Source organism: Poromitra crassiceps, assembly GCF_964638095.1.
Source record: "Poromitra crassiceps genome assembly, contig: HAP1_SCAFFOLD_139, whole genome shotgun sequence".
Lineage (NCBI taxonomy): Eukaryota > Metazoa > Chordata > Actinopteri > Beryciformes > Melamphaidae > Poromitra > Poromitra crassiceps.
In genome coordinates, this window is record NW_028152225.1 from 454,015 (window position 1) to 481,128 (window position 27,114).

Genomic DNA, 27,114 nt, shown 5'->3' on the forward strand with positions numbered 1-27,114 from the left:
GAAACAGCACTTGATCATTTGTAGCAGCAGTTGAAACGTAATTAAGATAGAATATTGTAAAAAAAGTGGTTGGGTTTGGTGTCGGTGACGCTCCATCAATAAGGTGCATGTGTTCAAATTGATCATCTCAATTCTTTTTACGGTAGCCTATAGCCAGTATCTCGCCAGTCACCGATTATTAGTTTATTTTTTGGTCAGAGTGGTGGATGAGATTAAGCCGTTTTGTCCCCCCCCCCCCCCCCCCCCCCCACACACACACACACATTTTTATTTTGAATTTTGGATTGATGACTAGGCTCTCTCAGACGGCCTCTTCTACATGTCACTGACAATATTCTGCATGATTGTAATCCTCTTCCTGTGTGTTTTGTACAGACAATCTTCCACAAATTCCAGACTCGGGGGGCCACCCACACTGCAGAGTTCCTCCCGCCCGCTGCCTCATTCTCTTTGCCCACCGACCTCTTGTGCCAGTGTGCTGACCTCCCTTGCTGCTCGACGGCTACCGTTTCGAATCCTGCTCAACGGTCTTCGGTGAGGAATCAGATCAGATACACTGACTCTAAATCACTCAAATCCCCCCCAAAACACACGTGTGGAATCTGTGGTATTGATTCTGAGTCCCCGCCTCAGATGAAATAGAAATTATCTAATGGAACCTTGAAAAGTCATGGAAAACTTTAGTACCGTAGTTGTGGTGGTCAAACACCGCCACTGGTCAAATGAGTGGCAGGTAGATTAGCTTCACTCCACAGCCAAAAAACAAGACCTGGCAAGCCTAGTTAAAGCTTGTTTGATGGTCGCCGCGCGGGGGTGGAGCAAGGGCCGTGAGCCAAAAATGAGTCAATTTGTTGTGTGTTTGCAGCCGCACAGCGCGTACCTGAATAATTTTGTAGCAGCACGGCACTCCGCAAGGCTTTTCTCAACACATGGACGCTTCCGAGGGACGGTTCGCCTGTGTTTTCACCTCATTTCTTGACCCATGTAGTAAACTTTGATTTGTAACTGTTCGTTTTTAGTCATTTCAACAACTAAATGATGTGTTGTGTTGACTGTTGAGAGAGAAGCAGCACGAGTACGCTATATCAGGACTGAGAACTGAAATGTCGATCAAGTTCAGTAAAAACTAGTTTGGCCATTATATTCATGTGCTGATATACGGGTGTTTGAGAGTGACACTGCACTCAGTAATACACATAATAGTGTTTCATTGTGACTTTTCACGGGCTGTGCTGATGCTGATCACTTGGCTGCCGTTCTGACTCTAAAAGCATCGGCCCAAGCGCAGAGTGCGCACGTCATCTGCAGAGGTCTGCCTTGCAGAGCCTCGCTCGACTATGAGACCTTAAGCCAGACACAGACTGATGCCAATAAGTGCTGTGCCACTTCACATAAGAGCTATCGCTAAATCCAGTTCACAGACTTCACACAGCTTAAAATTAATGCTTCTAAAAATGGATATGGTGGACTTTGAGTTAGTTACTACTAGCATGGCGAACTCTAAACTAACGCTAGAAATATGATTGGTTATCCATGGAAATTTAACAGTAAGAGGTATTCAGATTAATCAAGCAACCCTTCAGAGTATTGGTAATGAATGTGTTTTTGATAGTAGTATTACTGTATCTGTTGAGTAACACTATCTGTGTGTAGTGTTTAAGCCATGAATAAGACCTGTAATGCTTTCTGGAAAACTGTGTTTAACTTTTCGTTGGAGTGGCTAGGAAGAGCTTAATATCCCAGGCAGCATTTTTAGGAGGTTGCAGGGCATAAAGTAGCAGCGTGTCCTGTTTATATAGTTGAATAAGTAATACAGTTTTGAGTTTGTTTAGAATAATTATAGACATTTAACTGGTGAAGAGACATTTATGGGAGATATGAATTAATGTTTCTTTCCTTACTGAATATGGTTATGTACATTAGAAAATGTCTACTGTATGTTGTTTAAAAAAATTATAAGGTCCTGTCTAGTTTCAAAGATACATACTACAGCATGCGCTGGGAACGCGTCATCAGTGATGTTAACTGGGGTCGTGAGGTGTTTCGGGTCTGTCAACATCATACGCCCAGTAGACCCAGCCGATTACGACCCCCACCCGCGTTCCAGAAGCAGCCGCTCACGGGTCAGCCTTCCTACTCTGTCTGCAACGTTGCCCGCGGAAGGGTTGATCACGCCCAATCCGCTGCAATAGAGTTAGTGCTACACCACAGTATTGAAAGACCTTCGGTGCATGGAGGTCTAAGGCCCTGTGGGGTGATTCCAGGCCGGGCACCTCCTTCGTCTCACCAGAACCTCTCGTGGAAGAAGGCAATCCTACCATGCCGTACCATGGGCAGAGAGGACGCCTCAAGAAGGCCTGTGCACTGCACGTCATTTGCCTGCACCGAGTACCTCGCTCTACCTTGAAGGACCCCAGGCCGCACAAATCTTTGCGCCGATTTTCAGGAGGCTGATCCGTAGCGTTTGTGGAATTCTCCCTCCCGAGAGAGCCAGGCTGGGGTGCTAAAACCCATCACGTAACGGATGCTGTCTCTCCGACCGTCAACTGTCTCTCCAGCTTGTCACCAAACTATACTTGGTAGTCACCTAGTCTATTCCTAGGTGTCACTGGCCAGGGCAGTTCGGAATAGACTAGGTGACAACCAAGTATAGTTTGGTGACAAGCTGGAGAGACAGTTGTCAGTGTCTAAACAAGTCAAAATTAAAACTATCGAGAAATAAGTGGAATATTTAAATAAAATTGGTGCTTAGCTTCTACCTTGGTCTTCATCCTGCCTTAAAAAAAACAATATCTTGGATGTGGTTGGGATATGAATTATGCTAATTGGGTGTAGCCTAGAGGGACATTTTCCAACTCTGGAACTTTCAGACTTAAATAAACATCTATATTTTTAAGTGTTTGTAATTACTTTGATATCATATCTCTATATTTTTTATATCACAACATATCTAGCAACACCTTCGTTTTCGAGAAAGTGGTTGAAGGATTGAAAGAACAAGGCAGTGCGCGGTCTGCGAAAATGTTGCTTATAACCACTGCATTATGAGAATAGTAAATCTTGTTTATTAATTTGCCAGATTTCCTATTTCCAAATTTTCTAAATTCTGATATTTTACACTCTCCAGGCATATAAAGGTGAACCATGGATCGCAGGACTTTCCTCGCTCAGTGCAAGCACGTTGTTAATGATTGCACACGGCGAATGCTGATGGATGATGTTGGACCAGATGTGCAACGGTCAACATTACGGAGGTATGTTACGATATGAAAAGCATTCTTGAAAATGTACATATGGAGCCTGGTAATTCCAACGTGGCCTAACCATATTTTGAATAATAGAAACCATTTGGTATATATATAATTTTCCATCTCAGGCTTGAGACGCTGCAGAGAAGCCTCCAGTGGGCAAGGGGCAGATTCCTAGAAGTTACAGCTACAGATGTACTTCTCAGCGATTTGGCTGAAATGATTCGAGAGGTCCAAATGTCATTTCAGCCTGGACAACAAGGTCAGCACACCACTGTGTTTCAATCAAAGTGCAACGCTCAAAGTGCAACGCCAATTTCCGCTTCTGTATTGCCTGATTGAATTTTGATATGCTATTGTCAGCCTGCTTTCATGTACGTAATACTTGCAAACTTGGCTGTCACCTTTTTAGTGGGGATATTTTGTTTAATTAACCCACCCTCCACATACACACACACACACACACACACACACACACACACACACACATCCATATCAAGGACCCTTATGTAGTCCACACCAGGGCCACAGACCCCCATTTATAGACATTTTCTTTCCCAGGCGAAAACATGAAAATAGTTAATTCCGAAATGGATAGAGAGAAAACAATGCCTAAACAGTGGCCAAACTAAACATTATTCTACACTCTGTAACTGTTAACTTCCTGGAATTGAAATCTGAATAGTCCAAGCTTCCAATTAATCTGATTGCTGGGGACCACGGTGGTCCCCTGACCAGATGTTGAGAACCAGTTGGACTTGGACTCATTTCTCAGTCTCAATCCGCTTGTAGATATGGCACTGTTTTGGAGCCGCTCTTCAATTTTCTGGGAGGTGAGACTGAAATCCACCGAACTAAACATCCCTTCTTCCCTGCACTCTGTTACTAGTGGACGGTGAGAGGGGGAATCACAGGTTAAAGGGGATGAATTATGGTCATTTTGCTAACAAAGGGGATAGGATGTCCGTCCAATCGTCTACAGATTTTGTCTTTCATGCAGTCTGTATTTGGGATGTGTATATATATATATATATAGAGAGAGATATATACATATGTATTATTTATTTTCTTTTGTTAACAAAATGCCTAGGAGCAGACAATACTAAAGACACCAAAGGAGGAAAAAATGGGTACATAAAAATCTGTTCAGATGTGCGTTACATGCGGGGGTTAAATCCCCGATTGTGTCTGCCTGGGCGGGGCTTGCAGCCAAATGCTAACTCTGATGAATGGAGACGGGGGGATTTACCCCATGCTGACCCCCTGACCACGGGTCTATCATTGACAAGACACCGCATGAAATGCCTATTTAACATAGAGAATCATAAAACAAACTAGAATGTCTACATTTCCTACCGAAAATGTAATTGTGCTTGCTGTCCTCGCCATGCACCGCCTGCCTTGCAAGGTCCCTGCCCATGAAATTAGGGGGACTAAGTAGTTATGGGCAGGCCTATGTGAGTAGAAGCGGGAGGAGCCAAGGAATCCAGGGGCAGAATAATTTCGAGATGCTACAGTTCAAAAGTTTTGGACCAAAACGTGAAGAGGGCTGTTATAGTGCCACCACCAGGTCAATAGGAGTATTGTTTTAGATCAGAGCAATGAGTAAACATGGGGCGAGCCAAGGAAACCTGTGAAAAAATAATTTTGATTGTAGAAGCTACCGTTCTAAAGTTATGGACCAAAATGTAAAGATGGCTGTTACAGCGCCACCGTCGGGTCAATCGGTGTAATTTTTTAGGCCAGAGTAGAAGAGTACTCTATGAACATATAGACCCAATTTGGGAACAGTGGCTCTTATGGCTTGTGAGCTACACATCCTTGATGTTGCTACAGCACCCCCTATAGGCGAAATGACACAATCTTTTTGGAATCAGCTCAGAGTACATACGTCCACACCTGCACCAAGTTTGGTTAGGATCGGACGTTGTCTCCCAGAGTTATGCAGATTTGTGTGAAATAGGCCACACCCACAGAACTTTGGAAGTCGATTATATCGCAACAGTGAGGTATTTTCAAAAACTTCAAAATCAGTGTTGTGCAGAACAGTCCCCACATGATGTCTGCTTTGGTTTGGTGAAGATTGGAGAACATTTAAAGGAGAAATCACAAAAAAACTGTTTTGGACAAAATTCTAAATGGCGGAAAATCTCATCAGACGGAAATGGGCGTGGCCTATATCAGTAGATGCGGAAGGCCCAGAATCCCGTCAGTGAAGGGCAGAACCAGAAGGCATGAGACAGTGTGCCCTCCGACACTTGACATCTTTCACACAGTGGTGAGATAGTAGGATAGATCTTGTGTAATTTCTGCTTAGAGTAGTGGAGACGGTGAGCGACTTTAAATTAATCAGCTGATGTCTGCTATTAACTGAGCAGAGTTGTACAACCGACAGGCTCTTTTCCCATATAATGTCAGATAATTCTGTACCAAGTTCTTCCTGCCATGCCTCTCTAATCCTCTCAGTAGAGGCCATGGTACAGTCATCAAACAGACACCCAAATCTGGAGATGAGGTGCCTGGAGTGAGGAGGGCTCAGCAAAACATCAAAAATAACATGTTCATTTGGGAGCGCTTCAAAGGCCTGAATCTTGGATCGAAGATAGTTTCTGATTTGTAGGAATCTGAGCCAGTCCGTGCCGGGCAACCCAAACTTCCCTTTCAGTAAATCAAAGGATGCAAAATGACCATCTATATATAGGTCTTTGATGGAAGCCAGACCCCTCTCACTCCAGGCATGGTAGTTTCCCTTATCATGATGGTCTTAACTGGCTAAACATGTTTGGACTCTAACTCTGATTCTGGATGTTACGTGTCATATTACATGTTATTGTTGTTTCAGATGATTTCGGGTACAGGGCACCACTGGTTTTGAGTGGAGGTAGAGGTCGGTCACATTTCTCCATCACTGAGGAACAGCTGTCGTTCCTAAGAACATGTGGCTTCACTGCACCCCAGATAGCACAGATGCTGGACGTGTCTCTGAGTACAGTTAAACGACGTTTGAGGTAAGTGATTTTAGTGATTAATTCAGGGTGATGTGTCATGTCAGTGTTTCCCCTAGAAAGATTTTCAGGCCTGGAGGGATTTTGAAACGTGCCCCGAATGCAACGGTGGGGGCCCACACTGGCGACGCTAAACTTTTAGCTAACCTGTTCGCATCTATGTTTGCAATGGCATCCTAAGTATCATCATAGTATTATGGGATGCGATGCGAACAGTTGTATTATGTTAGATTATGTTAACCAGTTCTATAATTTATTTAATTTTCAATCAGGATTTAGTCTTATCCAACAGATACATGTCTAAGCTTCTTAACCGATTTCATTAACAAGCAAATCAACAGCGGCATGTACTGCGGAATGGCAATGCTCCCATTTACAAAAAGCTTTCGACACTGTCAACCACCAAATTTTATTATGCAAATTAAAGGCTAGAGGTTTCAAAGGGGAGGCACAGAGCTGGATACAGTCTTACGTCACCGACAGAGTCCAGAGAGTCGAAGTAGGAGGAGTGCTCTCTGAACCCAGAGACCTCACCTGCTGGGTCCCACAAGGAAGCAGAATTGGGCCTTTATTATTTTTATTTTATATTAATGACATGGAATCAGCCTGCTCATGTGCTTTGTTTTTAGATGCAGATGATTCTGCCTTGTTGGTATCTGGAGAGAGCCTGGAATCTGTCAGATCATCCCTTAGCAAAGAGCTTCACAACATAAGCTCATGGCTATGCAAAAACAAACTATCCCTGCACCTTGGAAAATCTGAATGTATTGTTTTTAGTTATAAATAGAAATTAAGGGACCATCCCAGTTTCTCGGTGGAATGTAATGGGACCAAGCTACAGGAAAAAAGTTGTGTAACATATCTGGGTTGTAAATTGGACCAGTGAATATACGGCCCTCTCAGTTACGGTGAAGATCCACTCAAGGACAAAGTATTTAGCTAGAATAGCTAAATTCTTGGACATGAGGACCATGAAGCTGTTGACTACATCCTTAATTCAATGTCACTATGACTATACCTGTATATCCTGGTACAGTGGTAGAACTAAAAGATCAAAAGACAGGCTTCAAATAGCCCAAAACAAATGAATGAGGATTGTCCTTGGCCTCAGTCCAAGAACTCATATCAGCCCCGCACATTTAGAAGAGTTGAATTGGCGCCCAGTGGAAAATAGAGTTCAACAGCTAAAACTCATCATGGTCCACCAAATTCGACATGACCATTGTCCAAGCTACTTTACAAAGTATTTCCAATGTGTACGGGATGCTCATGCCCGGAATACGACAGCCAGTGTAACTGATTTGAAACTACCTAACCTAAATAGTAAGGTGGGGAGAAGCACATTCCTCTACACAGGGGGAGAGGAATGGAACAAGCTCCCCAACTAAATTAAGACAGGGAGTTCTGTGAGTGCTTTTAAAAACCTGAAGAAATACTTGCAGAGTAATCTAGAATAGTTGACAAGGCTCTTCTGTCCAGCAAATATTGCACTTATGGTATATCTATTGTTTTGCTTTGTATTGTTTATTTAACCTGTAATGTACATTATATGTTGGGTGTATATTGTATGTCCTGTTCTTAATAACGGGGACCATGTTGGAAATAAGTGATTGCACTTTCACATGCTATCCGTGCCCGCCTGGCCTGTAGAATGGTAGGGGAAACACTGCATGTATTGTGTCATGTACACTATAAGCGCGTGTCTTTGTCCGTATCTGTGTCCGTGTCTCTGTCCTTTGCGTAGCTGGAGAAATGTTGGTCCGATCGACTTCAAACTTAGGCAGTGTGCTGTTGGGAAACCAATGTCGTGCATTGCCAAATTGCGTGCAATTTGACATAGCGTCACCTAGATGTACTGGCAACACAAAAAGCAGTTAAAGGAACACTCCGCCCATTTTCAACCAGCTTTGTATCATTAGAACATCAGTAGTATATCAGACAACTGTAAACTGTTTTGAAGTCTGTCATTTAATTTGACAGTTATTGAGTGTTAAAGTGTGGACCAGTGACATCACTGGTCCACACTAACTCAAATTAATAACTCAAATCAACTCTCAATAACTGTCAAACTATTCATCATTCATCTAGTTTGACAGTTATTGAGAGTTGATTTGAGTTAATAAGTTATTAATTTGAGTTAGTGTGGACCAGTGATGTCACTGGTCCACACTTTAACACTCAATAACTGTCAAATTAAATGACAGACTTCAAAACAGTTTACAGTTTTCTGATATACGTACTACTGATGTTCTAATGATACAAAGCTGGTTGAAAATGGGCGGAGTGTTCCTTTAATATCAAGAACCATTCGTCCGATCAACTTCAAAACTTTGGAGGGGGGGGGGGTTTATCTCGTGGACCATTGGCAGGGTTTACTTTCAAACTTGGGGATTGCGCTTAGGGGGACCTGACGGATTGATGTGTGTGTGGGGTGGGGGGGGGGGGGTGGTGGGGGGGGGGGGGGCGCCCACGGGGTTGGGCATGGGGGAACGGACACTGCACTAGTGATCCTACAAGCATGCTACATTGCAGCAACATTTGACCTTTCAAACACATGTGCGTGCACGTGCCGTGTGTGCACACACACACACACACACACACACACACACACACACACACACACACACACACACACACACACACTTGTACATGTACTGTGTGTGAATATTGTTTGTCAATCACATTTGGTAGTGGTCCTGATGCCTGCACAACTTTTCTACCGTTCAGGCAATTCAACTACACCCATGCTTCACGGTATGCTGACTTGACCAATTCAGCCTTGGATGGACATGTCCAAGACATCGTGGCTGGCAATGACCTCGTCGGGCCAGAGGCTGTCAGAGCATCCCTGCGTGCACGTGGACTCCATGTACAGAGAAGAAGGGTGCGAGCAAGCATGCACCGAACTAATCCTGGAGCTGCTGCGCTTCGAGCAGTGTTGCGTAGACCAGAACGACGGTCTTACCAGGTGGCAGGGCCAAACTCATTGTGGCACATTGATGGAAACCATAAGCTGATAAGGTAGCTACAGCAACAGCTTTATGAAGCACTTATTGACTTACTTTTGATCATATATCAATCTTGCCGTTTGTGCTATGTCAATGTGGAGCTTTTCTATTTTCTATTTGGTTTTAGGTGGAGGATAGTAATCCATGGAGCTATAGACGGGTACAGCCGCCTTGTGGTCTTCCTGCGTGCTGCTAACAACAACCGCAGCACCACTGTATTGGACCAATTCATCAGTGCTGTGGTCCGCTATGGCGTACCCTCTAGGGTCAGGACGGACTGCGGAGGTGAGAACACTGCAGTCTGGCTGATGATGAACATTTTCAGAGGCTTTCATCGCGGCAGTGCTCTCAGAGGCAGGAGTGTTCACAACCAGAGAATTGAAAGGCTCTGGGGAGATCTATGGCGTGGATTCACAAATGTCTACTATCAGTTATTCCGCCATCTTGAGGATGAGGGCATCATCGACAGAGACAACGAAATGCACCTCTGGGCCCTGCATTACGTCTACCTCCCACGGATCAACAATGATTTGAAAGACTTTGCTGACCAATGGAACAACCATGGTTTAAGGACGGAGAGATACATGAGCCCACTGCAGCTCTTTGTTAGAGGCAGTCTCCAGCAACAGGGTCGCCCATCAACTGCCATGCAGGACATCTTTGGGCCCAGAGCTGGGCTAACAAATGCCACTACTTTAGGTGGTGGGGAAGCAGTTGGTGTTGCCGGTGGGGGAGGTGCTGCTGCTCCTGGGAGAGAAGAGCTGGGATTGCTCGTAGACTGGCCAGAAAGGGTCAATGTCCCTGACATGGGGTACACTGTGGAAGGCCCTGTGATTGAACAAATTCAAGCACGCTTCGACCCACTGAGTGGCCCCAGAAGCAGTCATGGATTGCAGCTAATCCGTGATGTTGTCTCCTTTTTGGACTCTGCAACTCATTGATACCATCCTACATCTTCTGTCTGTCTGTTGGTTTGTTTGTTGGTTGCTCTGTCTGTCCCATATCAGTGCTGTCATTTATTCAAAAGTGACATCCCAGACCCACTGATGACATCATCAGTGATGTCATAAAAGTGAACTCTCCTCTGCTCAACTCAGTCTGTGAGATGACCTCTCCTGTGCTCGACTCAGTCTGTGAGATGACCTGTGCCTCCCTCCCTGCCTGCGTTCCGTGGCCTAGGTCAAATGAATGAGATTACATCTGCTCATCGTCGCAGCCTTTGAGATGACCTCTCTGCTCAGCCTGTGCTGTGACCTCTGCTCTATACTCAGTCAGTGAGATGACCTCTCCTCTGCTCTGCTCAGCCTGTGATGTGACCTCTCCTCTATACTCAGCCTGTGAGATGACCTCTCCTCTGCTCTGCTCAGCCTGTGATGTGACCTCTGCTCTATACTCAGTCAGTGAGATGACCTCTGCTCTGCTCAGCCTGTGCTGTGACCTCTGCTCTATACTCAGTCAGTGAGATGACCTCTCCTCTGCTCTGCTCAGCCTGTGATGTGACCTCTGCTCTACGCAGTCAGTGAGATGACCTCTCGTCTACTCAGCCTGTGAGATGACCTCTCCTCTGCTCTGCTCAGCCTGTGATGTGACCTCTGCTCTATACTCAGTCAGTGAGATGACCTCTCGTCTACTCAGTCTGTGAGATGACCTCTCCTCTGCTCAGCCTGTGATGTGACCTCTGCTCTACTCAGTCTGTGAGATGACCTGTGCCTGCCTGCCTGCGGTCTGTGGCCTAGGTAAAATGAATAGAAGTGTGTGTAGTTGTGAAAAATATTTTAATGAAATTAGAGGGTAAATATTTTTAATATAAGAGCATGCCTTTTATCTTTCACTTCTTTTCAGAGCTGTACTGGCTTGTCTGTTGGAGACCACCTTTGAGATGACGTCTGCTCATCACAGCCTTTGAGGTGACGTCTGCTCATCACAGCCTTTGAGGTGACCTCTCCTCTGCTCAGCCTGTGATGTGACCTCTCCTCTGCTCTACTCAGTCTGTGAGATGACCTGTGCCTGCCTGCCTGCGTTCCGTGGCCTAGGTAAAATGAATAGAAGCTTTGAAAAATATTTGAATGAAGTAGAGGGTAACTATTTTATGCAGCATTTTGAAAAGTGTATGGTTAGTCCCGCCCTACTCCACAGCACTTGTCAATCATCTTGATGAAGTGTCTACTTTGACACAGAATGGAGCCTGAGATAACGAGCATTTGAAAACCTCTCCCTTTTTCTGGCCTCTCTGCCTGTCTGCCTCTGTTTTCCTCTCTCTTCCACCCACAGGGTGAATGCTGGTGGTTTCTCCTCCCTCCAGCCAGTCATTTAGCCAAAAGTTGTTCCAGAGCCTGGTGGAGCCTCACAACGCCCTGGCAGCTCTCTGACACACACTCCCACATCACCGGAACTGCTGGCCCACCGAGTCCTCCAAACTTAGGGGAGAATCTGCAACTGGACAGTATTGGTGTCTGCAAGGGTCCAGTGTTGGAGGGTGTTGTGTGTGCCACCATATATTGTTTTCATACTCTGGGTGTTGTGTGGTCCTTTGAGGGTGTACGTGTGGACTAATGACTATGTGTTTATGGAGGAATTATTCAATATAGGACTAAAGGTGCTTTTAGGCTTGGTGTGACATCACTAGTTTCATGAGAAACGGGGTGGTTCCATAGACTTGCTCAATACACTCTCACTCAGAGATAAATATAAGTGATAACTGCATTTTCGTGAAACTTGAAGTGGTACAGGTCTTTGCAGAAGCATTCCTCAGGAGGGGAGTGGAGGGGGGGGGCGCTATTGTCATTAGTAAACAAAATGTGGGGCGGGGTATAATGACAGTCCATCTAATATTGTACTTTTATTCTAAAATTGGCAGTTTGGACTAAGATGTAACCACTTTGAATTGGCAGAGGACTATTACCTTCATGTGAGTGGTATAGGTTTCTTTTTGAAGAAAAGTCCATCTACAATCGTACAGAGAATCCATTTATTGATCAAATATCTAAATGGTTTTTCTTTGATCAAATCTTGGCAAGCATATGTGGGTAAAACATTGTCAATTTTAACAATTGAACACAAGACTCCAGAAAGAGAAATGACAGATTCCTCAATAGCAGTAGCCTACATTTCAATGACTTGAAACATTACATCTCATCATTCAGGTTCCAGGGCATTGAGAAAGTGACTCTGCCATGGAGAGGTGGACCTATTGATGAAATTCTTAATAGAAGAGATGTTTAATGGATAAATACTTTGCAAACATTCTCCAAAGGATTGAATGAGATTCCATGGCATGTCATGCTCTGAGTTTTTGTATCAAATTAAAAGGCCTTGTTTGGAGTATTCAAGATACATTTTGCACACTTGAGTGACTAGTGAAACGTGAGCCAGATGTTTTCATGTATTGTGCAATTTTTGTAAATATCATTGTAAATAGTCGTGTTTGTCCACAACCAGTGTCTTATTTTGCTTGTCCTTGTACGGTTATGCCAGGTAAATGCATTGTAGGCCTAGTATACATAGCAATAACGGGACACATTCAATCCACAATAAAGCATTTTTATTACACCTTCCTGTGTCCGCTGCACTCGGGACCAGCTTTCATTGGATGGCTCAGAGGTTAAATGACGACATCAGGTTCGCTGGAGACATCACCACACATGATTGCACTGGGTTTCCTGGATATGGAGGCCAGTAGCCACAATGGTAAGTAAAAAATGTGACAGACCAGGGCAGACATCAAACTCAGAAATCCTATTTTGGGATAAAAATGGTGACTATCACCTAAAGGTGACTAGTTTGCATCCCTGAAGCAATCATGTTTAAGCACAATTCATAGAATACATCATGTAACGAATTTAAAATGTGGACAACTCAAATGGTGCTACGCTAGTGGTTAATATTACCCTGGTGATTAAGGTCCAGCCGAGCACATTCTGTATAGCTGAGACAATTAGATATGCATTTATTTGGTCAATGTTAATAGCAAAAAAAGGCCACTTACAACTATGCCTAAGATAGCCTATTGGTACATTTGAATGTAACAATACATCTTACATAACAAATCTTATACTTTTACTTGGTAAATTTCACATAGCCTACATAAAGCAAGGTTCTCTAAGCTCTTCAGAAACCATAATAATTTTTGGGTTTCATTCAATATGTACATGGATACCCTTATCCTTACCCTTATGAAATAGTGAAGGCACACTTATTATGCAAAATTCTTTTCTGCAGCTAGTCCCCAAATAAGGTGTAGCCTACTGACTTTATTGAGTTTATATTGTTTATATTAATTCTTTCTTTCAGGTATTATTTGGTTCGCAAACTGTTACCTTGAATTGTGCGTAAATGGCTATGTTCCCCATGTATGTATGTATCAATCAGATTGATTGTATGTTTATTTTTTTAAAGTGACCAGGGGAATTGTTAACAGAACTGATAAGCAGTAACCTGAGATGACAGCTCTGCTGCCTGACACTCTTGTGAATAGAGATTAAATGTTAGTGTAACTGTCAAAACAGTCTGTTATAGGCTAAACAGCACATCCCCCTTTTGAAAAATAGGCTAAACAACTCTACTAGCCTACTACTATAAAGTTATACCAATACTATAAATTTAACACTACTCATACTCTCATAATTGATGAGACAATGTCGATTAAGGTTAGTTTAGCGCAGCCTGACATGGATCAATGTTCAGCCACCTTTCATCCATTAGCCTATTCATCCATTGCTTTGGTCTGGATTGGTCTGGCTATGCAAAACAGAGGGAGGGACCACAGAGGGACTCATTACCCTACTGAGAAGCGCCGTAGAAAGCGGCGTTTTAGATGGGTATTTTACGCCGTAAAAAACGGCGTTCTAATGACACAATTGAAAGCCGTAAAAAACACAGTTTTTTTCGGCATTTTACGCCGTAAAATACGGCGTATTTTTTTGCACGCCGTATTTTACGGCGTTTTTTACGTTTTTAACGCCGTAAAATACGGCGTATTTTTTGCACGGCGTATTTTACGGCGTTTCTAACGTTTTTAACGGCGTAAAGAGCGGCGTTACCATGGAAACCATGATGATATTTGACCCTAATGGCCTGCCATATCCCCCAGCCCAACCAACTCCTGAGCAAATCAATTAACCCTAATTTTCACCATATACACTTTTACTGTAACCTGACGCTGCCAGATGGACGGTTTAGCTCCACATACGTTTCACTAAACCAGTCGATCTGGGAATGCAGTAACCTGACCCGCTGACAGAGGCGGGCACTTTTTCCAAGCTACTTGGCAGGTGATTGGATGACCCATCTGTCTATCACCGCTGGTGCGTGTTAACTTCAACCAATCAGATCGCCGAAGTTGCCTGTGCCTGATCTCCGTGGTCAGGCACGTGCACACATAGACATCAAAGGGGGCTTGAGCCCCTGCCTTTTTTTCAGTCTGTAAAAAGTGCCCTTTTCTGACCATGAATGCATTTCTAATGGTGCTTCGTATGGAGTTGGCCCTTTCCATGCCGTCACTGAAGGCAGCATTCAAAGAGAAATGCCTTTTCCGAACTCTCTTGGCCTTGAATGCACCATTTATAATAGGCTTCTGCATGGAGCAGTGTTTTTTTAAACCGCCCCTGAAGGCAGCAGGCAGCAGCCCAAAAACACATGTGGCCCGTCCCCGCCCACTCCAGCAGCAGTGCGCACTGAACTCCGCGAGACGCACTGAACTCAGCCAGACAGAGCAGCAACCACGACATGCAGCAGCACTGGCGCACACAGTCTGACACAGATATATAATATCAGTCAGTCAGTCAACGTGAATCAGGTATGTATGTTTGTCAAAACAAAGAATTACACAGAGAGCCACCCATTTGTTTCATGTTGAAATTTCGGCGGTACAGACAGGCATGCAGCAGCGAGGCGAGCAGCCTGTACTGCCGTTTTACACCCCGCCAGAGCACCAAACACAGCCTTCATGTGCTAGGAATGAGCCCCCAAAACATGGAAGTCACCTCGATGCTTTTTTATGCTTTTAAAGTGTGTGTCTAGGTGCCAGGGCACTGAGGGCAGGCCTCTGGTCTGGAGGGGATGCAAATCACATCTTATGGTGGTCTATGTAGCAAAAACGGAGTTAAATGACTGCAACTGTAATTCGGCTTTGTCTGATATCGATATGTATTCCGTAGCCACTAGCCAGTGACGACTGAGTGAGCCTCATTTATGGCTACTGGCCTGGGTAGTTGTGGCTCTTGTTCGACTTGAATGAATTAATGAATGAATTAATAAATAAATAAACCACCCAATAAATAAATAACCAAAATATAGGGAACAAATGCAGAATTGTTGCTCTTGAAAATATTTGTTTGTCAATGTGTCTCCTGATAAGGGCAAGGCTGTGTAGAGTAACAATAATGCTGAATTGCTTCTAGAGCTTCATCAGTGACAGAATACTGCAGACCCCTTCCACACAAAGTAACCAGCTTTTCTTTTATTTATTTTAATATTATTTTTAATTCAAGCACCTTATTCCAGACGGGTTTTCTGATCTCCTCCTTCACTATTGGAAAGGGATGTTGTGTTGTTGAATCAGCAAAAAATAAACAATTTTCTAATACACCTTATCTAAATCTTCTGTCTTGCTTTTTAGAATTATGGTTAAAATGCATGGTATATTACAAGCCTCACTCAGTATCGTTCAATGTTTCTGCCTGTGTTGCTATCTCCTAAAGGGAGAAAAGGAGCAAATAAATATTGATGCTTAAATGATTTCACAACAGTATTGCAACAGCATGCAACTTTTATATACTAATATTATTCAGTTTGTGAGTTATTTTCTCATCCTAAGTCTCATCCTAAAATTAGATATTCCTCTAAATCTGGTTAAAATTGGAATATTTAAAATGAGTTATACCCCTAAATTGGCCTTCAAATTGCCTCAAATTTTCGCCGCCGCCCTCCGGACGGCGGCTGTAGTGCCCTTTTATGAATTTGAGCCCCTGCCCCTCTAATGTTCTGTGCACGTCCCTGTCCGTGGTATTCATTGATTGAGTCCTCACCGTCGTAAAGTCACCTTCGAAGCATGAAGTTAGATTATAACAAACTAGTTGTGTGGCTTAGCCTTCCCAAATGTTGAGGGTCGTTTTTTAGAATTTAATACATAGAATTGGGAATGTTACATTCAATTTCATTCAGACTGCCTGTCACTTCCGCGGCGGCAGCCATGTTGACGAGTGAAAAGAACTACAAAGACCATGTACCCACTACTTGCCCAGACGAGCCTGAGCCCGCCTAAAGGCCGTTTCACACCGGTGCGGATTTTCGCGCGAATATTCGGCACGGAGATTTGCAACAAAATGTTTTAATGAGTTGCAATTGAACCTTGCACACCGAGGCGGAAGATTCGTGCGGGGGTTTATTTTTCCGGACGGACTTTGACTTCGGCGGATTTTCGGATGCGGCAAGATACGTTTGACCAAGGAAATCCTTTATTTACAACTGATAGAGAATAAAATTCTACATCTCCGCTAAATGTATATATCACAGCTTATCTTAAACCAAATAAATTGAAGCCATGAGTCTAGGAAGAAGTCTCATAAAAGTATATTTATTACCATACATTCTCTGCAATATATGTATATTGTCAGAGGGCTTGAATCTCAATGTACACATGTCTGATCAATGTACAGAGTCAAATATTCAGCCAATGGCCGACAGTCAACATATGCTTTATACTCTAAGGAGAGAGCAGAGAGGAGGAAAGGCAGAGAGGAGGGGGTGATGACTTGACTTGGAGCCTACAGGGCTGCCTGTCTGTATCAGTTGTTATTGGTACACGATGCACTGGACAAGGTCTCAGCAAAAGCAGCAGTCCTCTGCTATGGGGCTATGGGTGAGATGTCAGGGTGAGATGTCATGGGCCGGAGCAAAGAGAAGAATAATTATGTGTATGCAAATATAGCTTATTGATTAATGTGTCAGATGTCATGTTAACTTATAGCATAATTATGTGTATGCATTTATAACTTATTGATTAGGAAATGGCAATGGAACTTATATTTTTCTCCAACAACTGACGTCACTCACATCCCCAGTACTGCAGACTAGCTATGGGAGAGCGACTCATAAATTTGGTTTCTCAACACCCAATATTATATGACAAACACCGCGACGACTATCTCAACAACGAAATCAAGAACAACATATGGCTTCAGATCGCCCAGCAGCTGGGATTCGCTGAAGATGGTATGTAGCTGTTATGTAACGTAATTGACTTGCTAATGTTGTAAACGGATAGAGCTAGCTAACGTTAGCCTCTGGTGTCCTAGTGCTAACTAGCAGTTTAGCATCAAATGTGTGGTTCGATTAGTTTATGTATTGTATAATTAACGTTAGTCCCGTTTACATTATCTGTCTGGTCTGGATAGGCTTTTGTTGTGTGGAGTGGACATGGGCAGTATCATACACAATGTTATATAACACGTTTGTTTATATTCCCAGCTGAAGAGGTGAAGAAGCTGTGGAAAAACCTCTGTGACACCTAAAATGACACCTAAAATGTAAGAAGGGCGAGCAGGACACACGCAGTGGGCAAGCTAGCAAGAGGAAGAAAATTCTTCAATTCCATGACATTCCTTGATTCCAGCCTTGCTCACAGGAGGTAGGTTGGTGGTTGTAAATATAGAACATAGAAAACATAGAAAAGTTGTTAACGTTATAGTTGTAGAAAACAGAAACTTTTTAGACAAAATTACTTGGCTTTAGTGGTATCACACTTTATGAAAGTTAACGTTTAACTTAAGTTCAGATGCTGGGCCACGCCTCAACCACTCCCCCAACTTCCTAACCACCCCTCTAAACCACTCCTCTAATTACGTGGCAATATTACTACACCTGGTTAACCTGCCTCACCCTGTTTGTCTCGATCTCTCGACAGACAGCCTGTGCAGGCAGCACACATACATCACACACTTTACACATCAGTAAACTTTGCCAAACGCTGGAATTACCATTTCAAACAGCCAAACTCACCGCAATCCAGATCTGCAATCCACCCGATTCAGAAGGCGACTGCGTTATTTGCTACCGATTAGCAGCATCCACCAGACATGCTATCGTCACATCACAGCCTCCGTGCCAAAGCAGAGTCTCCACGGCCAGCCAGATGGCATCATCAGTCAATATTCCTGGGCCAAATCGACTCGACAAACGCGGAAGGTGATCCATTCCAGCGAGGCAGCGCATCTTCTTCAACTATGTTTCCCGGTGTCATGCCGAATCCCCTTCAACACGGCGCACCCCGGTCTTCACGTGCCAAACTCCACGTTCACACAACGGAGCCGAATACAGACTTTACCGTCACCTGCACCCAACGTTTCAGAGAAGGAAATGCATCCCCTTTCAACATAAGAGAGAGAGGAAAAGCGATAGTAATTCATGCCATTCAGCAACCATCACAACAAACTTTCCGAGCAGACAGCGCTTCCGGGTCCTGCTTGGCAGAGCCAATCCAGAGCCAAACCTGCGAGAGCCATGAGCCAATCACCGTCAGCGCTGTCCGGTTTGATGTCACAGTGCCACTGAAGCTGCAGACGGCTGCAGCCAGGTCGTATATTCCCTGGCTCCCTCTGCCAGACATTCACAGCTGATCTCATCTCTTCATGTATTATTGTTTACATTCATTCAAAACATGATATTCAAGTCATATCCCGTCCATCACAACAAACTTTCCGAGCAGACAGCGCTTCCGGGTCCTGCTTGGCAGAGCCAATCCAGAGCCAAACCTGCGAGAGCCATGAGCCAATCACCGTCAGCGCTGTCCGGTTTGATGTCACAGTGCCACTGAAGCTGCAGACGGCTGCAGCCAGGTCGTATATTCCCTGGCTCCCTCTGCCAGACATTCACAGCTGATCTCATCTCTTCATGTATTATTGTTTACATTCATTCAAAACATGATATTCAAGTCATATCCTGTGCCTGCTCCCTATGTCTCCCATCTCTCTCAGCTGATCTCAGCTTCCCTCTCATCCCAGTCCCGCAGGCTGCACAAAAACCCTGTACACATGCATCCTTTCATCCCTACATCCCTCAATTCCTCTAACTTTCATTCAGCCAAGAACAGCAACATGGCCTCTGCCCCCACTTTCTCTGTCTCAGCCAACACGGCTTCGGCTAATCAGCCCAACCCTCCTCTTTTCCCAACTGGTCTTTCCTTGTCGCCCTCCCCCCCCCCCCCCCCCTCAACCCCCCCTCCCTTCCCCATCACCCAAATGTATAACTCACCTGGCTGTCTCTCTAACCATAACACCTCCACAGCTGATCCCTAGCCTTACCTCAGCGCTCCTGCCTTCGGTCATCCAGCTTCAGCATAGCGCTGTCTACAGCAGGTTCTCCAGCCTTCACCACAGCACCACCTATGGCCGGTGCTTCAGTTATTACTACAGCGCCACCTACAGTCAGTCCCCATCAGAACCGATATTGCCGCTACCACGAGTTTCAAGTTTCAAGTTCCAATACTTCATTGCCTTTCATCATCGTTGACAGGAATTCAATTTAGTGAGCTCAATCACAGAACACAACAAGACACGACGACATACCACAGGACGGTCGTCGTGGTCAGCCCGCTTCACTCAGGGAATGACACAGAGCCCCGCCATCCAGTTCCAGCATTGGCAGCAGCCAATCTAGGCAGGAGCACCTGGCTACAGGAGGCCACCCCCCCCCCGCAACCTACATCCAGCAATCGCTGGACTCCTTCATCCCTCATCCCTTCATCCCCTCGACCCCTTCATCTCTCCTCACATGGCAACAGCCCGGCCCACATGGCTTCAGCCCGGCCCACATGGCTTCAGCCTGGTCCACATTGTCTATCCTCACCAGTTTATCTGTCAGCTGCTACAGACGCAGTTTTCTCCAACAGCTACTGCAGACGCAGTCAGCCTCATCTACTGAACAGAGTAGAGTTCACTCCATCAGCTACTGCAGATGCAGTCAGCCTCATCTACTGCACAGAGTAGAGTTCAATCCATCAGCTAATGCAGACGCAGTCAGCCTCATCTACTGCACAGAGTAGAGTTCAATCCATCAGCTACTGCAGACGCAGTCAGCCTCATCTACTGCACAGAGTAGAGTTCAATCCATCAGCTACTGCAGACGCAGTCAGCCTCATCTACTGCACAGAGTAGAGTTCAATCCATCAGCTACTGCAGATGCAGTCAGCCTCATCTACTGCACAGAGTAGAGTTCAATCCATCAGCTAATGCAGATGCAGTCAGCCTCATCTACTGCACAGAGTAGAGTTCAATCCATCAGCTACTGCAGACACAGTCAGCCTCATCTACTGCACAGAGTAGAGTTCAATCCATCAGCTACTGCAGACGCAGTCAGCCTCATCTACTGCACAGAGTAGAGTAGTGTTCATTCCATCAGCTACTGCAGACGCAGTCTGCCTCATCCACTGCACAGAGTAGAGTAGAGTTCACTCCATCAGCTACTGCAGACGCAGTCAGCCTCATCTACTGCACAGAGTAGAGTTCAATCCATCAGCTACTGCAGATGCAGTCAGCCTCATCTATTGCACAGAGTAGAGTTCAAACCATCAGCCACTGCAGATGCAGTCAGCCTCATCTACTGCACAGAGTAGAGTTCAAACCATCAGCCACTGCAGACGCAGTCAGCCTCATCTACCGCGCAGAGTAGAGTAGTGTTCATTCCATCAGCTACTGCAGACGCAGTCTGCCTCATCCACTGCGCAGAGTAGAGTAGAGTTCACTCCATCAGCTACTGCAGATGCAGTCAGCCTCATCTACTGCACAGAGTAGAGTTCAATCCATCAGCTACTGCAGATGCAGTCAGCCTCATCTACTGCACAGAGTAGAGTTCAAACCATCAGCCACTGCAGACGCAGTCAGCCTCATCTACCGCGCAGAGTAGTGTTCACTCCATCAGCTACTGCAGACGCAGTCTGCCTCATCCACTGCACAGAGTAGAGTAGAGTTCACTCCATCAGCTACTGCAGACGCAGTCAGCCTCATCTAATGCACAGACTAGAGTAGAGTTCACTTCATCAGCTACTGCAGACGCAGTCAGCCTCATCTAATGCACAGAGTAGAGTTCACTCCATCAGCTACTGCAGACGCAGTCAGCCTCATCTAATGCACAGACTAGCCTCATCTACCGCACAGAGTAGTGTTCACTCCATCAGCTATTGCAGATAGTCTGCCCCATCAGTTACGGCACAGAGCAGAGCAGTTACGCCGTCAGCTGTCGAGATGCAGTTAGCTCCATCTGCCACCGCAGAGTGCAGTTCCATTCATCAGCCGCTGCAGACGCAGTTCACTCCTTCAGTCACTGCACAGAACGCAGTTCAATTCATCAGCCGCTGCAGACGCAGTTCACTCCTTCAGTCACTGCACAAAACGCAGTGCAATTCATCAGTCGCTGCAGACGCAGTTCACTCCTTCAGTCACTGCACAGAACGCAGTTCAATTCATCAGCTGCTGCAGACGCAGTTCACTCCTCAGTCACTGCACAGAACGCAGTTCAATTCATCAGTCGCTGCAGACGCAGTTTACTCCTTCAGTCACTGCACAGAACGCAGTTCAATTCATCAGTTGCTGCAGATGCAGTTAACTCCTTCAGTCACTGCACAGAACGCAGTTCAATTCATCAGTCGCTGCAGATGCAGTTCACTCCTTCAGTCACTGCACAGAACGCAGTTAAATTCATCAGTCGCTGCAGACGCAGTTCACTCCTTCAGTCACTGCACAGAACGCAGTTCAATTCATCAGCTGCTGCAGACGCAATTCACTCCTCAGTCACTGCACAGAACGCAGTTCAATTCATCAGTCGCTGCAGACGCAGTTTACTCCTTCAGTCACTGCACAGAACGCAGTTCAATTCATCAGTTGCTGCAGATGCAGTTAACTCCTTCAGTCACTGCACAGAACGCAGTTCAATTCATCAGTCGCTGCAGATGTAGTTCACTCCTTCAGTCACTGCACAGAACGCAGTTAAATTCATCAGTCGCTGCAGATGCAGTTCACTCCTTCAGTCACTGCACAGAACGCAGTTCAATTCATCAGTTGCTGCAGACGCAGTTTACTCCTTCAGTCACTGCACAGAACGCAGTTCAATTCATCAGCCGCTGCAGACGCAGTTCACTCCTTCAGTCACTGCACAGAACGCAGTTCAATTCATCAGCTGCTACAGACCCATCAGCTGCCGCAGAGGCAGTTCGCCACATCAGCGATCAGCATAGGCCATTTTTTGGGGGGGCACGTAGGGTCTGGGAAGTTCCAACTCATCCACCCTCACTCCTCCTAACAGGAATACAGACACTTCATCTCAGGAACAGCCACATCATTCTACTAGCTCCTAGAAGCCATCTTAAAAGGCCTCTTACTCGCCATTCTCTCTCCACTCAGCCTCTGTATCAGTTCTCTACATTCGGTCAACATATCTTCAATGGTTAAGCTACTCATAAATCCATGCTTACGCCGGATTCAGGCTGCGGAGGTCCCCCGAATTACTGACCTCACCTGCCTATGGTCTTCTCCTCATCCCAGTCTATTGGTCATAACTACCCGCACTTGCCACTCCAGCGGAGCAATAGATTAGCAGAGAATCGGTCTCCCGACCTACTTCCACCTCAACTCCTATCTTAGTTATACAAGCCAGCGACTAAATACAACAGTTTCAGGCATGCCACAGGCATCACCTCAACATCCACTCTCTTCATGGAAACAGGAAGAATTGCCACACTATTCTGGTTCCAGAAGTACCTACACCGAGCCTCAGCTCCAGGCTTATCTCCAGAACACTATTCAAGCCACTCCTCCATAGACGTCAGACTGAGCACATCGAACCAAACCATCGAGCCCTCGACCCTTCGTAATCTCTCGCATGTCGCTTCTGCATCCTCAATGATCTTAACGATCTCAATGATATTAACGATCTCAATGATCTTAACGATCTCAAGGATCTGTCAAGCTCACGTGCAACTCAGCTCAACTTAATCCGACTTATTTTGGGGGCCTGAAATCTGCTCGGGCTGAAACACGCCTCACGCCAGACCCACTCGGGCAGACCATGTCTGAGACGGAACCCCCACCCTGAGTCTCCCTCTGCCCCGGTCATCAGGACGTTCCCCCGGAACACGTGACCTCCTGGAACAGACGGCTCATCTCGCACCCACACTACACCATACACAACTCATTCTCTTCAGTAAAGAACCTTAACGATACTATTGTTGTGGCGTGGTCCTTGCTAGTGAAATGAAAGTTAACGCTTAACTTAAGTTCAGGAGCTGGGCCACGCCTCAAACACTCCCCCAACTTCCTAACCACCCCTCTAAACCACTCCTCTAATTACGTGGCAATATTACTACACCTGGTTAACCTGCCTCACCCTGTTTGTCTCGATCTCTCAACCCACCCTCCCTCCCTTGTATATCTCATCCCTCAATCCCCTATCCTTTTTCCTTTTTCTACTTTTTACAAATGTTTATTATAAATTATTTATTTATTACCTTGTTTGTTTTCAAGGTTATTTACCCTCTTGATTCTGGAGAGAGGACACGTTGCACACGTTTGAGTGAGCCTTTTATTAGTGCACTGCACTTGTCACTTGTGTTGCTTGAGTGTTGCTCAAATAAACCATTTGAATTCAGTGTGAATCCATTGTCTTTGTTAGTTATTACTGTATTGATATATTATTTCAGTTGTGTGTTTGGTATAAGAACAACATTCAATGAAAAGGTCCGTGATAGCCACCAGTCTGGAATTTTCTTGACCATTAATCTAATGTGATGTACTATGTTGAGGTATGTGAGAACAGGAAATTTCAGCTGAAAAAGGTTGCTGAAGATGTTTATGTTTATCCAAACATGTGTCATAACAATCAAATCTGATAACTGCTTTTAAGGTTGTTTAAGTTCATCTTCATCATTATTACCTGTCAACTGCAGACTTTGTAAATGACCAGGAGACATTATTTGGTTTGGGGCTCTTTTACTGAGGCAGAAAAGTTTGAGACTTCAAAAAGTATTCAATGGAACAGTGAATCACAAGCATTCAACCAACCAATAAATAAACAAGAAAAAACATAGGCTATAGACGGTTTTCACCAGAGCGCAACCCCACAGCACTTCTTTTTTCTCAGCATTCGGCAAACTGCAGAAATATTCACTCGACATCGTTACTTTTGTTTTCGCTGCTCAGCTGTATAGACGGTTTTCACGGAATGGTCAGTCCTGCACTTGAATGTTTTTTTTTCTTTTATGTCCATAGCAAACACTGCAACAGGAAGTGAGCGGGGGTTCAATTTAGAATGTTTTTGTTGTCAAGTTAAAACCGTCTATAATTAACACGTTCACTGCCAATGACGTGTTTTTACGTCAAACTAAATCCAACGCTTGACTGCCAATGACGTGTTTTTACGTCAAGAAAATTAAAAAAAATTTTGACCGTGGGATGTGCATCTAACCCTTTTACATCTCTTATATAATTATTGGAGCCACCGAACGAACATGTACAACCCATTCCACCGACCCACTAAGTGGCGACAGTGCTCTCCCAGACTAGAGGAAGGCAAGCAAAAAGCATGTGTGAGGAAGCCATTCTCATGAAAATGGATGGGCGAAAACGCTTTCGTTTTCGCGCTGATTGCTGGCGGTGCGGGATTGCAAATTTGCATAATAGATTACGGGTGGAACACACTTTGAAACACGCAGCATAAATAAGACCAGAATCGCAAAAGCTTCATCAAAGCTCTCAACACAAACCACAAGAAACGAGCGAGCCGATCCAGACTTGCACAGCGGCCGCCAGCAGACAGGCAGCAGCAGCAGAAGCAGTGAGCCTGGTGACGCGAGGTTACAGCAGCAACAGAAACGAGCTTGTGACATGCCCGCTGCAGCCAAGAAGAACACACACGGAGGGAGGAGTTTGAATGAGAGGGGTGTTTCCTGCTGTTATGGAGGAAATTACTGTTCAAAACTATTGTTTAGATGTCTGACGTCTTACTGATGCCAAAAATGAATGGTTAAAGTGACTGTTCTATCGAATTTCACAAAAAGCCGTTTATCTCAAAATAATTTTTCAGACGCTGAAACCATGCTGTATTCAACTGCTAATGCTTACATAACTACTAACTCTACAAACTAACTATTTTAGACAGAGAAAGCACACATTCTATTAGTTCTTTTGAGATATTGTGTGTTCACAAAATCTTAGCAGAAAAGAATCCTCGGGTCTTGAAAGATGAGCCAGAATCCTCAAAAAAACCCTCTGGCAGAACCTACCTACAGTAAAAAAAAAAACGGCTGGCAGTGAATGTGTTAATTATAGATAATCAGTTCATTCATTTTCAGCAACGAGACCACGGCGCACATGCGGATACTGCCAGGGAACCATACCCGCAGGTGACACGAAGTATTGGCGGAGCGTGTCTCATATGCGCATGGCCTCGAGAGACCCACGGTTACCTCGCAGGGGCCTGAGATTTTGGAGTGCAGGCCTGTGAAGGACGACCTCCTCCTCTTCCACATCGAACTCTGCATCTTCTAGGTCCCTGTCAGTGTCATCACCAGCACGCAGACAGATAATTGCATAGGATGCAAGTGGCTTTTATTACGCTATCAACTGTGCTTGGCTTGAGTTGTATCTTGCGGTGATACAGTCTCCAGCGCTGGCTCAGGATCCCAAAGGCATTTTCCACGATGCGCCGTGCTCTGGACAGACGGTAGTTGAAGATGCGTTTGTCTTCTGGGAGGTGTCGGCCAGAGTATGGCTTGAGGAGGTAGGTTTTCAGGGGAAACGCCTCATCACCTACAATAGTATGTGGCAACTCTCCCAACTCTGGTGCAGATGGTAGGGCAGCTGGTGGTGGCACGTTGAGGGTGTCCGCTTCCAGGGCCCACCCGAGAGCAGATTTGGAGAGAATCCCCCCATCGCTGTTGCTGCCGTATGCGCCCACGTCGACAGCTATGAACTTGTAATCTGCATCGACAAGTGCAAGCAACACAACAGAGAAGGTGCTCTTGTAATTCCGGAATGCTGAGCCTGAGTGTGCTGGCTTCTGAATTACCACATGCTTGCCATCCAGCGCACCCAGACAATTTGGAAAGTTCCACTTCACCTGGAACTTGTGGATGGTGGTGTTCCAAACTTCCTCCGTGGGCACCGGCATGTATTCAGCTTTTAGCTGCTCCCAGATGTTGTCACAGGTGTCTTTGACAATAGTGGCCATGGTGGACAAACGAAAACTCGATGCAATGGTGACAAATTAGTCCCCAGTGCTGAGGAACCTACAGTAGACATAAAAGATAACACAATCAATGGTTGTTGTTTTTTCATTCATATTTCAGACAGACCTCTTCTTTGGAAGGGCCAGCTGCTGTTTGTCACAATACTCTCAATTTGGCAGGTGATGATTCAATTTCTTTTTATACTGTAACATTATATCTATAGCCTTCCTAGAAGGAACGTGGATCAGAGCGTGATCTCCAGTGTGTAAGGTGCATGACCAAACCATTTTAGTGATCAGAAGTCACACATTTATTTCAGCCAAGCATATAGGCCTATATTTCAGCCTTGGACAACATTTGAAATGTGACATGATAGGAAGCAAAGTATTTCAATGGTCAAGTGTATGATAAATGAAGTTTATTCCTATAGGCCTAGGTCTATAGGAATAAACTACACTTATCATAGGCCTATTAAACTACACGTATCATAGGCCTATGGCCATGAAATACTTTGCTTTCTATCATGTCACATTTCAAATGTTGTCCCAGGCTGAAATCTTGGCCTATGCTTGGCTGAAATAATGTGTGGAGATGGAGATCATGCTCCGATTCAGGTTCATTCATTGGTCAGGCTATAGATA